The sequence below is a fragment of the Sminthopsis crassicaudata genome, chromosome 1 (assembly GCF_048593235.1).
Source record: "Sminthopsis crassicaudata isolate SCR6 chromosome 1, ASM4859323v1, whole genome shotgun sequence".
NCBI lineage: Eukaryota > Metazoa > Chordata > Mammalia > Dasyuromorphia > Dasyuridae > Sminthopsis > Sminthopsis crassicaudata.
The window spans coordinates 307,021,416-307,035,032 of record NC_133617.1 but is presented as its reverse complement, the minus strand read 5'-3'; positions in this window follow the sequence as shown (position 1 = coordinate 307,035,032).

Sequence of the window (13,617 nt, the reverse complement as noted above, 5' to 3'; positions counted from 1 at the left end):
TTTTTTTTTTTTTTTTGTTTTTTTTTTTTTTTTTTTTTAATGATACTCTTGAGTTCTGTGTAGGACTGGTACAGTTCTGATCTTTTTATAATAAGTAAATAAAATGTATCTGTATCATTGAATGTTCATATTATTCCCTGAAAGATAATGCTCAATTTTTATAGGTGGTTGATTCCAAGCTACAAACCAATCTCCTTTGCCTTTTGTAAAATCAGATTCCAGGCTCTTTGATCCTTTAAGGTGGAAGGTGCTAGGTCATGAGTAATCCCGATTGTCCCTCTTTGATATTTGAATTGTTTTGTTCTGGCAACTTGCAATATTTTCTTTTTGATCTAATAATTCTAAAATTTAGCTACGATATTACTTAGAGTTTTCATTTTTGGGTCCCTTGCACTGGTTGTTCTATGAATTCTTTCAATGGATATGTTTCACTTGGTTCTAGGGCATCAGATGATGTCATGAAAGATGATGTCTAAAATTTTTTTTTTAATCATGGTTTTCAGGAAGTCAAAAAATTCTTAGATTTTCTCTCCTAGATTGATTTTCCAGGTAAATTATTTTTCCAATAAAATAGTTTACATTTTCTTCTTTTTTTTTCATTTTTGGTTTTGTTTGATTGATATTTGATGTCTTGATTCATTCACTTCCATTGTTCAATTCTAATTTTTAATGAATTATTTTTATTTACATTTTTACACTTTTTTTTTGTATTTGGCCAATTGAATTTTTAAATAAGTTGCTTTGTTCAATTACTTTTTTATTTCACAAATTCTGTTTTTCAAGGAGTTATTTTCTTTTTCCATTTTGTCACATCTATTTTGCAAGGAGTTTTATATATATATATATATATGTATATATATATTTTTTTTCCATTTCACTAAATCTGTTTTGTGAGAAGTTATTTTCAGATAATTTCTGATTTTCCTTTTCCAAACTCTCATGCAAAGTTCTCATGTGCTGCCCTGATTTTTTTTTATTCTAACTCTTTTAAAATCCCTTTTGAATTCTTCAAAGAGAGCATTGTAAGATGAGAACCAACTCACATCACCCTTTAGGATTTCAACAGGAGATTATCTGCTTTTAATGTTCTAATGCTTTGAGGTCTGTTCTTCACTTTTTCCATAAAACCTATCTATGGTCAGAGTTATATTTTGCTTTTTTTGGCTTATTTTGTAAGATGTTAACATTTGCTTTTTTGTTGTTGTTGTTGTTGTTGTTTGTTTGTTTATTTTGTTTTTTTGTTTTCCCCTGAGGTTGGGGTTAAGTGATTTGACCAGGGTCACACAGCTAGGAACTGCTAAGTGTCTGAGATCACATTTGAACTCAGGTCCTCCTGAATTCAAGGCTGGTGCTCTATCCATTGCACCCCTTAGCTGCCCTGAGGTTTGCTTTTTAGGGTAAATGTTGAATTGTTTGAACTTTTGCTACAGGCTACAATGGCTGCCCTGGGTCCATGCTAACTTCTGGTGCTTGGTGGAAAAGGCAAGGTCTTGTATTATTCTGAACTTCAGAGGCTCATTATTTGTCTTTTATATTTTTATTGGATATTTCACATCTACTCTGCTGATCAACTGGCTTGCAGTAAGGACAGTGTAGTCAACACTGCTGTATAATTGGTCTCCTCCCCCCCACCTAATTGAAACAGACCTTTTCTGATTTTTTCCAAAACAAAAAATGTGTTACACTCCAAATATTTTTGGGTTCTGACATGTCAAAACCAGTTTAGAGACTTCATTTACTGTTAATCTGAGAAACATCAAGGAGAGCTCAGATAAAGAAGTGTCTCCTTTTCAGCAACTTGACTTGTTCCACAAATATTAATGTTGACATGAGGTTGGAAAACAGAATCAGAAAGCCATAAAAATTAGTAAGTAAGGAGAAGGACAGTGAAATTATGCAACAATGACAAGGAAAAGAAGTAAGTAATTAAAATGCAGTTATTGAATATATCCTTCTTTCTTGGAAGTATTCTTTGCTTAGACCTCTCCTACAGTATGTACTTTCCCTCTTTCTTAGTTAAGGTTTCAAACCCTTCTTTTGCCACATTTTGTCACAATTTTTTTCTAAAGCACCAGTTAATGCTTAGAGTCTTCTGCAGTTCTAGCACAAGCTATCAAAGTTTCAAAGGCAAGATTTGAAATAAAGTTTAGTCTTTGACTTGAGAGCTTTATCTACTATGCCAAAGGAATTTATTGGAAACTCCCATCAATATTCTGTAAAATCTTATTGAGTGTTACTTTAATCTACAGAAAGTACATCATATAAATAACATCAGTAGAAATAATTTGTATATTCAAGAAACATTGTATTGTTTCAGGAGAAAATTTGATATTTTGGAAGCTTAATTCTATAAGGAACTAAAGAACTAAATTAAAATAAAGGCCATGAATTGAATAAATATTTAGATTAGATGGAAAATTAAATGAAGCTGTAAAACTCAATTTCTTCATCTACAAATTGATCATGAACCTTCCTCACTGAGCTGATATAGTGATAAAGTCAGGTGAACTTTTCAAACTTAAAGCAATTTTAAAACATTAAAAACACTACATCAAGTTATTTCTAGTACTAGAACTACAACAATAAAAAACTACTGCTGCTTTCATTATAAATATGATGATAATGATATGATGACAACTACTACGATGATTATGATCATGATGACAATCATAATGACTACTGCTACTATGGCTAATACTACTATTACTATAACTACTACTACTATTGCTACTACTGCTGCTGCTATTGCTACTATTACTACTATACCACTATTACTTCTGCTGGTGGTACTACAACTACTACTCCTGATCCTGTTCCTACTACTATTACTTCTTATTTTTGTTGAGAAGTATCACTGAGTTTCATTGAGTTTTCCTAGTAAAATACAAATTTGAACTGTTGCAATGAAGTAAGAAATGTTTTGGAATTGTCATGGACTATATACATAATTGTTATTACTTATTTATTTTAAACATTTCTTTTAAACTCATAGAAATCAATGGAGATAATAGGGATTTCCATGACTTCTAGACATGTTAAATTTTGCAAAATACTTTATGAATGTCTCCTAGCATTTGTCCCCAAAATTGTAAAAATTCAAAATCAAGAGAAATTTTGAAATACTTCAAATGAATGCATAGTTGATTTTGGAGATGTCAAAAATGTCATATACATTTGAAATGGCATCATTAACATTTATTTCAAATATTTTTGGTGTACAAAAACAATTATTTTTAAAAAATAATAAGCTACTATCATTCTATTATGAAGAGTATATGCAATTTCTGAAGTACTTAATGATAGTAGAAATACTGGAAAAATCAATGAAATAAGAAAGTAGCACCAAAAGGATGCAAGACAGAACATTTAATTACAAACTTTTTCCTCCTGATGTGGCACATGAACAATATCTCACTTTTCTGTACTTTGTGTAAACTTATGATGTTCAGGGTAATTATGCTACTATTACCCCCTGCCATCCCATTGGACTTAAAATTGGATGTAAAAATTCTGGAAAACCACATTCACAGTTCCATCAAGACTTCAGGACATCCCCATCTTATCAAATTCCTAATGTAATCTACAAAGCTTGTAATGTAATTAGATTCCACAAATATCCTTATCTGTTTTGCTGCACTGTGACCTCTTTAAGAGAGCATATCTAGCTATGAATTTGTGGTTCTTAATGAATATCTTTATGTGATTTAGAGATTATATGAGTCCTGATTTATTTCGGAAGTGACATTGAGACACACAACCGAAACTTCAACATTTTGACTTAGAAATTAAAAAAAACAAACAAACAAACAAAAACCTTTCAACAAAAAGCAAATTAGGAAAGTATTAAAGCATTGTAATTATAATAAAGTACTTAACAGTACTATAGAAAGCAAAATAAATAATATGAAATCCTTAAAGAATCTTGGGACTCTCTGTTTGCTCAAACAAATAAAAATATTTTAATGACAACACTGCATTGTAGGGAGTAACCTGAGATACCTAGATCTCAAATGACTTTTACAATCATGCAAAAAATATAAGAGATGACCTCAAAAACTTGCACTCCAATAATTGTGACATCTTGCATTAAAAATATCCATATTTCAAATGGGCCCACTAATTTATCATTTTAATTGATTTTTAAGAAAAGAAGCCTCCTTCAGTTCGTGCAACTTCAATCTTCAAGTGGCAAAACCACTCTTACATAACTGCCAGTAAATTTACTCAAGAATCCGGACTTGAAAAAGTATTCATTTAAAGAGTATTTTTATTAATTTTACAATTATAATTTTTACACTACATATGCATGAGTAATTTTTATAACATTATCCTTTGTATTCATTTTTCCAAATTTTCCCCTGCCTCTAATTACCTCTTCATAGGTGGAAAGATCCCCCTTTTCATTTGTAAGACTAACAATTTGATTTTCCTCCTTCCTTTTTCTGATAAGATTTACCAAAGGTTTATCTATTTTTTTGGCTTTTTCATAAAACCAACCCTTGGTTTTATTTATTAATTCAATAATTTTTTTTTACTTTCAATATTATCAAAAGATCCTAGAAATTATCTTACAGTAAATCATAAAAGAAAACTGCACTGATATTTTGAATCAGAAGTTAGAATTCACCAATCACCTCCTGAAAGAGACCCATAATTATTTATGCATTCATTTATTTTTATTAAAGCTTTTTATTTACAAAACATATGCATGGGTAATTTTTCAGGATTGACCCTTGCAAAATCTTCTGTTCCAAATTTTCCCTTCCTTCACCCAACCCCATCCCCTAGATTACAGGTAGTCCATAAAGGGCTAGAACTGAGCAAATGCATTTGGATAATGGAGCACATGAGACTAATTGCCAATTGGACAATTCTCTAATAACATGTTTGAAGGATTACCCTCCTCAACTATTCTGTGCTGGCTGGATTGGTAGGACAAAGAAGGGGAAGTGACTTGTGTGGGTGAAGTAGTAGTAGGAGAATGAGGCATTCTCTTGGAGGTGGAGAGAGAGGAAGGTGTTGTGGAGATTGCTAGATCTAATCTCCTGACTGCGACCCCAAAAGACCAAGAATAAAGATTTTTGAGGATCCTGACTCCTGCTGATTTCTGGGAAGACAGAGTTCCAGCATTTGGTATCCAATGTGGACCAGGGACCCTACCTCCACTGAAGTCCTCCAGTGACCAGGAGATTAGGTGAGTATTCTAATAGACAAATAAGGAATTTACCTTGTTAAGGGCTAACCCAGCAATCTTTTATAGCTGAAATGGGGCAGATGTTAACTAAAGACATTCCCTAGACCTCAGCTGACTCAGCCCCAGCTCCAGCTTCAACCCCAGCTCCATCCCCACCCAAGAGTGGTGCTATACAGAATATAATTAAGATAATTGAGGAGCAGAGTTTACTTGTAACCTGGGTAGAGATTGATAAACTCTTGGGCATATTAAAATGCATGTCCCCTTGGTTCTTAGAGGAAGAAAAACTAAATGTAGATAACTGGAAGCTAGTGGAGCTTCAATTGAAAGAATTTCACACAAAAAATGGTCCTTGTTCAATTTCCACAGAGGTATTTTATATATACAACATAGTTCAATTAGACTTAAACTATCAAGCAAGTTATAGGAGAAGGAAAAGTTTTAATAAGGAAAAGAGTAGGAAGTGTGAGGAAAAGAAGAAAGATTAAAAATCTTGCCGGAGGGCAAGGGGATTTAAGTGAGGAATTAGGGTGTAATGACTCTGATTCTCTTATAGAAGCTTCAACCCCGCCTAGAGAGCAGATTATTGACAGGCCCACATCAACTCCACCATCAGGGACAGAGGGAGGAGGAGTAGTGGGAGGGATAGTGATATCCTAAGCACATCTCTCCCCAACAATCACCAACTCCTACAATGGAAAAGAAATAGATAGTGATTTCAAATTTCAAATTTTTCCCATGATTCAACAGTTTAATTCTGCAGGCCAAGAAAGTAGAAGATACACTCCTTTTGATATGGACACCCTAAAAGACCTGAAAAAAGCTTGCACTCTCTATGGGGCTACATCAGCTTATGTTAAGATGTTAATACATAAATTGGCTTATGAAGCCTTAACCCCTAATGACAGGAAAGCCATTGCAAGGGTGTGCTTAGAACCTGGGCAAAACTTGTTTTGGCTTTCTGAATTTATTGAGCTCTGTAGGATTCAAGCCCCACAAAATAGTCAAAGTGGAGTTAATACTTCAATCACCCGTGACCTACTAACAAGTGGAGGTTCTTATGCAGAAGCTTCAGTACATATTAATTACTGCATAGCAGCATTTGAGCAAATTGCTGCTGCTGCTATTAAAGCATGGGCTTCTCTCCCCAGTAAAAACGACAAGGGTGAGACATTCACAAAAATTGTACAAGGAACAAATGAACCCTTTGCTGATTTAGTGGCACATTTGCAGACAGCTGTCATATGGATTAAGTTTAAAATGTAAAGCCATATCCTAAATCCACCCTAATCCAAAAGTGAGCTAATAGATCTCCTCAAGGCTGTGCAGACTGTGCAGACACATTCTGCTGCCTGGGGCTACTCCTTGGGGTAGTTGAGAGCCTGAACAACAGGGACACAGCCCTAGGCAGCCTCTGATCCACATAGTGCAGGGCTCAGCCTAAGGCAGTGGAATTTTGGCAGCAGCAGAATTCCCAGAGAAGTGGAACTCCCAGAGAAGTGGAACCTTTGTAGTAAGGAACTTGGTTTCCTGGAAGACACTTCCTATTTGAGCATAGGGGCTTTTCACATCAGCTGCTGACATCCATGGCCCCAAGGGAGGCATTGGCTGGGGTTTGTGACACTTTCACTGTTCAGCCTTAAACCTCAGGGCAGTCACTAGGCCACACAGTAGGGTCCTTCACTGGGAAATCCTCACAGCACAGCCATGCTAAACACTTCTGAGGCATTGCCTGGTAGGGGGAGGAGAACTCTCTCCCAGAGCTCTCTCTTACCTCAGGCATAGGGTTGTTGCACTCTACCCCCTCCCCCAGCTATCCCCCCAGTCTGGGAGGAAGCTGGTAAATAAATAAATAAGTTTCTTACCCCAAGGGCAAACCCCAACAGATTTTTAACAATGAGTAAGAAGCTGAAGAGAACGATTGACACTTTCCACACAGAGAAAGAGTGGGTATCCAATCCCTAAGAAGCAAACACCAGACAGTCTCCAGATAACACCCTGAAGGGGAATTCTATTTTTTCTAAGAAAAAAAAAAAAACAGACTTAAACAAAAATTTTGATCTACATGCTCAAGACTGAAGAGAAGCAGAAAAAGGTAAAAAGAACTCTTGAGAACTGTATCTGTATCTGTAACTGTGGATATACAGAAAGTCTGCATGGATAATTTGATTTTACTGATATAAAAAAAGGGAAGTAGTAAAGGGAAGGGGACAGTATCAGAAAAAGGGGAAGGAGAGATAAAAAGAGGGAAACTACATCCCAGGTAGAGGCATAGAAAATCTACCACATCTGAGGGAATTTAGAGAGGGGGAGAAACATTGTGTGAATCTTACTCTCATCAGAGTAGGCCCAAAGAGTAAATAATTGACATATTTGTTTTTCAGAGAATACTCTCTCACCTCATTAAAAGGGGAAAGAGGAAAAGGGAAAAGAAAAAGAAGAATAAGGGAAGGGTACAAGAAAGTGGAAGGGACTTAAAGGAGGGGGGAAAGATACTAAAAAGGGAGGGATGTGGTTCAGAAGTGGGGTCTATAAATTAAATATTGGGAAAGAGGTTCATGGGGGTCAAGAGAAAAAAATCATAATCAGGGGATAATATCATGGCAGGAATTAGTAATTTTAACTGTAAATGTGAATGGGATGAACTCTCCCATTAAACAGAGGAGGATAGCAGACTGGATCAAAAGTCAGAAACCTACAAAATGTTGTTTACAGGAAACACACTTAAAGCAGGGAGATACAAACAGAGTAAAGGTAAAAGGGTTGGAGCAGAATCTATCATACTTCAGGTAAAGTCAAAAAAAGCAGGGGTAGCCATCCTTATCTCAGATCAAGCAAAAGGAGAAATTGATCTAATTAAAAGAGATAAGGAAGGAAACTATATCCTGATAAAAGGTAGCGTAGACAATGATGCCATATCAATACTAAACATATATGCACCAAATGGTATAGCATCTAACTTCCTAAAGGAAAAGTTAAGAGAGTTGCAAGAAGAAATAGAAAGCAAAACTATAATAGTGGGAGATGTCAACCTTGCACTCTCTGAATTAGATAAATCAAACCACAAAAAATAAGAAATTAAAGAGGTAAATAGAAAATTAGAAAAACTAGGTATGATAGACCTTTGGAGAAAACTGAATGGTGATAGAAAGGAGTATAGTTTCTTCTCAGCAGTTCATGGAACCTAAACAAAAATTGATCATATATTAGTAAATAAATATCTCAAAATTAAATGCAGGAAGGCAGAAATAGTAAAAGCCTTCTTCTCAGATCACAATGGAAAAACAACTACATTCAATAAGAAGTTAGGGGTAAATAGATCAAAAAGTAATTGGAAACTAAATAATCTCATCTTAAAGAATGACTGGGTGAAACAGCTAATTATAGAAACAATCAACAATTTCACCCAAGATAATGACAACAATGAGACATCATATCAAATTTTATGGGATGCAGCTAAAGCGGTAATAAGTGGAAATTTTTATCTTTAGAGTCTTATTTGAACAAAATAGAGAAAGAGAAGGTTAATGAATTGGGACTGCAACTTAAAAAGCTAGAAAAGACCAATTTAAAACTCCCCAACCAAAAACATAACTTGAAATACTAACATTAAAAGGAGAAATCCATTATTGATCACAAAATAGAAGATTTTGATTACATCAAACTAAAAAGGTTTTGTACAAACAATACTAATGCAAACAAGATTAGAAGGGAAGAACATTTAAAAGTTCTGATAAAGGTCTCATTTCCAAAATATATAGAGAATTGATCCTAATTTATAAGAAATCAAACCATTCTCCAGTTGATAAATGGTCAAAGGATATGAACAGACAATTCTCAGATAATGAAATTGAAACTATATCCACTCATATGAAAGAGTATTCCAAATCACTACTGATCAGAGAAATGCAAATTAAGACAACTCTGAGATATCACTACATTCCTGTCAGATTGTCTAAGATGACAGGAACAAATAATGATGAATGTTGGAGGAAATGTGGGAAAACTGGGACACTAAGACATTGTTGGTGGAGTTGTGAAAGAATCCAGCCATTCTGGAGAGCAATCTGGAACTATGCCCAAAAAGTTATCAAACTGTGCATACCCTTTGATCCAGCAGTGCTACTACTGGGCTTATATCCCAAGGAAATACTAAAGAGGGGAAAGGCACCTGTATGTGCCAACATGTTTTTCTCAGTTCTTTTTGTAGTGACTAGAAACTGGAAAATGAATGGATGTCCAACAATTGGAGAATGATTGGACAAATTATGGTATATAAACGCTATGGAATATTATTGCTCTGTAAGAAATGACTAGCAGGATGAATACAGAGAGGCTTGGAGAGACTTACATGAACTGATGCTGAGTGAAATTAGCAGAACTTGAAGATCATTATACACTTCAACAACAATACTGTATGAAGATATATTCTTATTGAAGTGGCTATCTTCAACATAAAGAAAATCCAACTCACTTCCAGTTGATAAGTGACGGATGGAAACAACTAAACCCAGAGAAGGAACACCGGGAATTGAATGTAAAGTGTTAGCACTACTGTCTTTCTACCCAGGTTACTTATACCTTTGGAATCCAATTCTTAACGTGCAACAATAAAATTGGATTTACACACATATATTGTATCTAGGTTATACTATAACACATGTAAAATATATGGGATTTATCTAGGGGAGGGAGTACAGGGAAGGAGGGGTAAATTTGGAAAAAATTAATACAAGGGATAATGTTATTTAAAAAATTACTCATGCATATGTACTGTCAAAATTTTTTATAATAATAAAATAAATAAAAATAAATAAATTAATAAATAAATAAATAAAAAGAGGGAAAAACAATGAAGTGAATAAATAGCATTTGCTGATTTATGTTAAGTCTCCTTAGTTCTTTTTCTGGATGCATATGGCATTTCTGTCCAAAGATTTTTGGGATCACTTTGAATCTGTGAATCACGGAGAAGAATCAAATCTTTCATAATTGATCATTGAATATTTTTGCTGTTATTTTGTACAATGTATTCCTGGTTCTGCTTTTTTGCTCAGTATCAGTTCATGCAAATTTTTCAAAGCCTTTCTAAAATCACCTTGCTTCTTATTTTTGAAGAACAATAATATCCCATTACCTTCACATACCATAGAATGTTCAACCATTTCCCAAATGATGGGCATCGTAATTTTCCAATTTTTTTTTTTTTTTTGCAACCACAAAAAAAAAAAAAAACTGTTCCATGCATTTTCACACACGTGGGTCCTTTTCCCTCCTTTATGATTTCCTTGGGATAAAGATCCAATAATGGCAGTTTTATAGCCCTTTTGGCATAATTTCAGATGGCCCTCCAGAATAGTTGGATCATTTCACATCTTCATTAATAATGCAATAGTTTTCACTAATCAGTTTTCCATTACTGAATATTTTGATCATGTATTCTTTCTTATAAATTTTTCTAGCTTTACAATATATTCTTTTAAGAATCTAGCATAGCTGGAAGAGGAATGAATTTATGTCCAAAGAAGAACTAGAGATCGTTATTGATCACAAAATAGAAAACTTTGATTATATCAAACTGAAAATTTTTGTACAAACAAAACTAATACTGGTAAGATTACATTTTTACAGTCAAAAGTTCTGATAAAGACCTCATTTCCAAAATATACAGAGAATTGACTCTAATTTATAAGCAATCAAGCCATTCTCCAATTGATAAATGGTTAAAGGATATAAACAGACAATTCTCAGATGAAGAAATTGAAACTATTTCAAGTCATATGAAAAGATACTCCAAGTCATTATTCATCAGAGAAATGCAAATTGAGACAACTCTGAGATACCACTACAGACCTGTCAGATTGGCTAGAATGACAGGGAAAAATAATGAACAATGTTGGAGGGGATGTGAGAGCACAGGGACAATGATACATTGTTGGTGGAATTGTAAATACATTCAGCCATTCTGGAGAGTGATTTGGAACTGTGGTCAAAAAGTTATCAAACTGTACATACCATTTGACTCAGCAGTGTAGTTACTGGGTTTGTATCCCAAAGAGATCTTAAAGAAGGGAAAGGGACCTGTATGTGCAAGAATGTTTGTGGCAGCCCTCTTTGTAATGGCCAGAAACTGGAAACTAAGTGTATGCCCATCAATTGGAGAATGGCTGAATAAATTGTGGTATATGAATATTATGGAATATTATTGTTCTGTACAAAATGGCCAGCACAATGGTTTCAGAAAGACCTGGAGATATTTACATGAATTGATGCTGAGTTAAATGAGCAGGACCAAGAGATCATTATATACTTCAACAAAAATACTATATGATGATCAGTTCTGATGGATGTGGTCATCTTCAACAATGAGAGGAACCAAATCAATTCCAATAGAGCAGTAATGAACTGAACCAGCTACACCCAGCGAAAGAACTCTGGGAGGTGATTATGAACCACTACATAAAATTCCCAATCCCTTTATTTTTATCCGCCTGCATTTTTTATTTCCTTTACAGGCTAATTGTACCCTATGTCAAAGTCCGATTCATTGTGTACACCAAAACAACTGTTTGGACATGTATACATATATTGTATTTAATTTATACTTTAATATATTTAACATGTATTGTTCAACCTGCCATCTGGGGGGGTAAAGAGGGGGAAAATGAGAACAAAAGGTTTAGCAATTGTCAATGCTATAAAATTACCCATGCATATATCTCGTAAATAAAAACTATAATTAAAAAAAAGAATCTAGCATAGCACTAAATAAACAATTTTTTCTGTAATATTATAATTTTTATTATATTTACTTCACCTACTACTTAATAACATTTCATGCTTTTCCTCCCCCCACATCTGAATCTTCCCAGTCCTTAACCTAATGGTGCTTCTTTGTGACCTCAGAGAAATAAATCAGATTTGCCTGAATATGACTCCATCCTTCTTATAAAATTACTAGACTTATTTCTTCATGGTCTTTGAATTTTCTTGACCCTACAGATGCTCTGGTAGTTAAAGACAAAACCAGTAGGGTTGAGAGTCATGTATAAAGGTGTTCTATGTACTTCAAGTGACATCACAAAGAGACCATTATCTCATCTATCAGGGCAACAATATCCCCAAGGTTTTCTAACAAGCAATTTTACCTAAGATTTCTCATCATATTTTAGATAAGTCCTAAATCATCTAATCTGACTAGCTTAAAATTTTCAGGATTAATGATTTGTATTATACCAAACTGTTGAATGTATAAGTTACTTCACTGTTTTGTAAGCTCCCAAAGTATAGTTCCCATATCATCTTTGCCTTCCATTAATGCTCCATTTGATGTTTCCTTTTATGTCACCTTAAATTTCTTTAAAAGTATCAATTTAAAAGGTTATCACTTTCTGGATAGACTAACATTTCTGATATTTCTGACTATTCCCTTTATGTTTCATGAAAAGATCTTAATACATTTGCAAAGGTTGAAGGAACTTTGATATATTGTCAGGTAAACTTCCTAATTAGGAGAGCTTTGAACTGTGAAATGTGCTATCTCAGGACCTGAAGGGATTCTCCTTCTATGGCTTCAGGCAGAGGTTAGCTGCTTTCTTCTCAGGAGTGATATAGAGACAATGTTCTTTTAAAAATATGAGTGGTAGATGGCTCTACTATACCTGTTAAATCAATGATTTTGCTATCCTTTTCAAAAATATTAAACATGGAATATACAAAGAGGGAAGAAAATGCCCTAAATCATGAAAATATAGAATATTCTGGTAATGCTGTGTGTGGAAGGGGATATAAAACCCATAAGAAAAAGAAAATATTAAAATTCATTTCATTTTGTAAGAATTTATCAATTTACATGGTACTAGGAATCCTACAGTCTTTACTATCATTACAGAAAATCATAGTTTATAAAGTTTTGTATTCATCCAAAATCTTCAAAAACTTAAAAGATAAAATATTCAAGGGCATATTTAATGTACCTAAAATTTGGGAATATTTTGACAGTGATAATGTAAGTTATACTGGCATTTTAAAAACTGTAAATCTGCTGTTTACAAAGAAATTTAATATTTTGACAATATATTTTTCACACATCAAATCAGGGAATTTATTTTTAATTCACTGAATCATACATTATGTCACATGAATTGAATTCCCAATTATTTTACAGTTAGATCGATAAATGCTATTGAATTGGCTTAGACAGGTTTATGAAATCTTATACAATTTTGCAATAACATCATTCTGGCTGATAAATGAGCTTTGCCATTCTAAAATTGTTATTTGTACCTCTTCATTTGTGGTGACAAAACTACTCAAACATGTAATATAAAAGAAAAATATATGAATTACTATGACTATGATATTTCTTTAATGACTAAACAAAAACATTATAAAATAAAAACAAATCTGAAGATTAGGATTTA